General features: G+C 39.4%; 1 pseudogene; it reads left to right on the forward strand.

The window, feature by feature from the left end:
* Positions 1-2,895: 2,895 nt before the first annotated feature.
* Positions 2,896-2,975, forward strand: LOC115896706 (annotated as a pseudogene).
* The last annotated feature ends 676 nt before the right edge of the window (positions 2,976-3,651 follow it).

The raw sequence follows: 3,651 nt of genomic DNA on the forward strand, positions 1-3,651 counted from the left end.
ACCTGATGAGAAATAGCCACAGGTGTGTATGGGCTGGTCACTCCTTCAGGAGTTGAGATACTCAAAAGGCCATTGTGCAAACACGAACAGTCCCCTATCTCCTTCACAGTTATCCATCTGCAGGCATCTTACTTTAGGCTGCAACATCTCACTTTTTTTGCTGCTAGTCTAGTCATTTGGTTAATTTCCAAGGCTGTTTGTTGTCTGTGAAGGATTGACTACCTGGCTGGACACAGGGATCTCTCTAGTCTGGACTTTGTTTCTGACTCACTGCGATAATATGGGCAGATAGATCACTTAATCTCTCACCTTTTCCTCCCATCATTACTCTTCAAAAGCCTTCTTGCCAAATCACTACTTTCTTACTCTCAGTGTTCTTAGGCCTTAACGGATGATGTCATTCAACAATCCTTGATATGGGATCAAAATACTACTTCTTTTGGGCAGTTCCTAATTATTTTATTTTCTGTTTCTGCTTTATAACTTCCAGTTCCCCCTTTCTTCAATCTTCTCAATTTCACTACACTCTACATTTCAGCTCTTCTCTCTGATGCAGCTAAACCACTATATTATGGCACATGATCTTTAATGGGACCCATTTCTAGCTAATCTTTTGAAATGCAGTTCTGCAATTATATTTTAACTTAGTTCCCTCTTTTTCTAATGGTGGCTTTTAAAGTCTGTTAATATTCTAATATGAAGTCATTCATTCTAATTTAATAATAATATGAAAAACATATCCTATGCATGCGCTCGTATAAAACTACTATTACTAGGAGTAAAACCCTAGTGATAAAGACATATAATATGGTTGATATAATTCAATAACAGCTACCATTTAAATACATCCTCTTTGTGTTTTATATAATATTTGATCCCTACAATAATTCTTAGTACATATTACCATTTCACATGTGAGAAAATTTACAATCAAAGACATTGAATTGAGGTGGGGCTTTGTTTTGTTTTGTTTTGTTTTACTCTTTTGTGGAAACCTATTATTTTGTGGATTTAGCATCCCTTCTTCTGAAAATGCTTCTCCCTTCTCTATTCCTATGCTGCCCGAGAACAGTCATGTTATGACAAGATCCTACCCCCCGGCCTCTGGTGGCCTCATCCTACAATTTTGTGAAACACATTAGTTTATGTTATTTTTATTTGTCTAACAGTAACATGTAAAACTTAGAAATGTTGGTGGCCTGTTTACCAGCACAGGGACTGCACATGTCAGTAAAGTCAGCTAGCAGACAGAGAGACTGGGGAGTAGCATTCAAGCTCCTGCCTTTAATCGCCCACGTCCTGGCCTCCCCATGTATTCTGGAAGAAGTCTTCGTGTCCTGATGAAAAATTTCCCCTTTGGCTTACGCTCAAGTTTGTTATCAGTCAATTGCAACCCTGAAAAGTCTGAACTTTTACCAACTGTTGATCATCATTTGGGGTGAAAATAGCTGGCATATTAGAATTTCATTCCAAGGCTGATTTATACTAGTTCCCGAAAGGGTGTGTGCTTCATTTCTTCCTTCCTGATCTCAAACACATGTGAAAAATAAATCTTATCTATTAAAAACAGTTGCATTAAAAATAGCTAAATCCTTTTTTTACTGAAATAGAAAAACAATTATAAAATCCATATGAAACCAAAAAGACCTCAAGTAGCCAAAACAATCTTGAGAAAGAAACAAAGCAGCAGGCACCACACTTCCTGATTTCAAAATATATCACAAATCTACAGTAGTTAAAACAATATGGTGCAGGCATATAGACAGACACACAGACCAATTGAGCAGAACATAGAACCAGAAATAAATCTACACATATATGATCAACTCATCTTCAGCAAGGGTGCCAAGAATATACAAGGGGGAAAGGATAATCTGTTCAACAAATGTGTTGGGAAAACTGGATATCCACATGCAAATAAATAAAATGGAACCTTTACCTTACATCTTACACAAAAATCAACTCAAAATGGATTAAAGACTTAAGTGTAAGACCTGAAATTATAAAACTCCTAGAAGAAAACAGGAAAAAGCATCATGACATTGGCCTTGGCAATGATTTAATGGATATGACACCATAAGCACAGGCAACAAAAGCAAAAATAGGCAAGCGGGACTACATCAAACCAAAAAGCTTCTGCAGGCGGGGAGCTGTGGCTCATGTCTGTAAACCCAGCACTTTGGGAGGCCAAGGCAGGTGGATCATTTGAGGTCAGAAGTTCAAAACCATCATGGCCAACAAGGTGAAACCCTGTCTCTACTAAAAATACAAAAATTAGCTGGGTGTGGTGGTGCACACCTGTAATCCCAGCTACTGGGGAGGCTGAGGCAGGAGAATTGCTTGAATCTGGGAGGCGGAGGTTGCAGTGTGCTGAGATTCTGCCATGGCACTCCAGCCTGGGAAACAGTGAGACTCTGTCTCTAAATAAATAAATAATAAATAAATAAATAAATAAATGGCTTCTGCACAGCAAAGGAAATGATCAACAGGGTGCAAAGGTAACCTACATAATGGGAGAAAATACTTACAAACCATATATCTGATAAGTGGTTAATATCCGAAATATATAAGAAAGTCCTACAACTCAGCAAAAAACCTAATGAGTCATTTTAAAAATGAGCTAGGGACTTGAATAGACATTTCTCCAAAGAAGACATACAAATGGCCAATCGATATATAAAAAGATGCTCAATGTCACCAATGATCAAGAAAATGCAAATCAAATCCATGACGAGATATCACCTCGAAAGTGTTCAGATGGCTATCATCAAAAAGATACAAGATGACAAGTGCTGGCAGGGAGAAAAGGAAACCCTGGCCACCATTAGAGAGAATGGCAATTAGCACAGTCATTATGGAAAACAGTATGGACTTTCCTCAAAAAATTAAAATACAGTATTGTATGAAAGGAAAGAAAGTTACCATTCCCCTTGACAAGAGGAACAGAAAATCAAATACCGTGTGTCCTCACTTATAAGTGGGAGCTAAATGATGAGAACAAACACATGGACACATAGAGGGAAAATACACATACTAGGGCCTGTTGGAAGGTGGAGGGTGGGAGGAGGGAGAGGATCAGGAAAAATAACTAATGGGTACTAGGCTTAATACCTGGGTGACGAAATAATCTGTACTACAAACCTCCATGACAGATACACGTTTACCTACGTGACAAACCTGCACATGTACTCCTGAAGTTAAAATAAAAGTTTTTAGGCCGGGCGCCGTGGCTCATGCCTGTAATCCCAACATTTTGGGAGGCCGAGGTGGGTGGATCACAAGGTCAGGAGATCAAGACCATCCTGGCTAACACGGTGAAACCCCGTCTCTACTAAAAATACAAAAAAGTTAGCCTGGCATGGTGGCGGGTGCCTGTAGTCCCAGCTACTTGGGAGGCTGGGGCAGGAGAATGGTGTGGACCCGGGAGGCGTAGCTTGCAGTGAGTCAAGATCCTGCCACTGCACTCCAGCCTGGGCAACAGAGCGAGACTCCATCTCAAAAAAAAAAAAAAAAGAAAAGAAAAAAGAAAAGTTTCAGCAAGCCCACTTCTGCATATTTTTCCAAAAGAATTGAAATCAGTATGTTGAAGACATACCTGCACTCCCATGTTCGTTGCACCACTATTCACAATAGCTAAGATGTGGAAACAAC

The sequence above is a fragment of the Rhinopithecus roxellana genome, chromosome 3 (genome assembly GCF_007565055.1).
Source record: "Rhinopithecus roxellana isolate Shanxi Qingling chromosome 3, ASM756505v1, whole genome shotgun sequence".
Classification (NCBI taxonomy): domain Eukaryota; kingdom Metazoa; phylum Chordata; class Mammalia; order Primates; family Cercopithecidae; genus Rhinopithecus; species Rhinopithecus roxellana.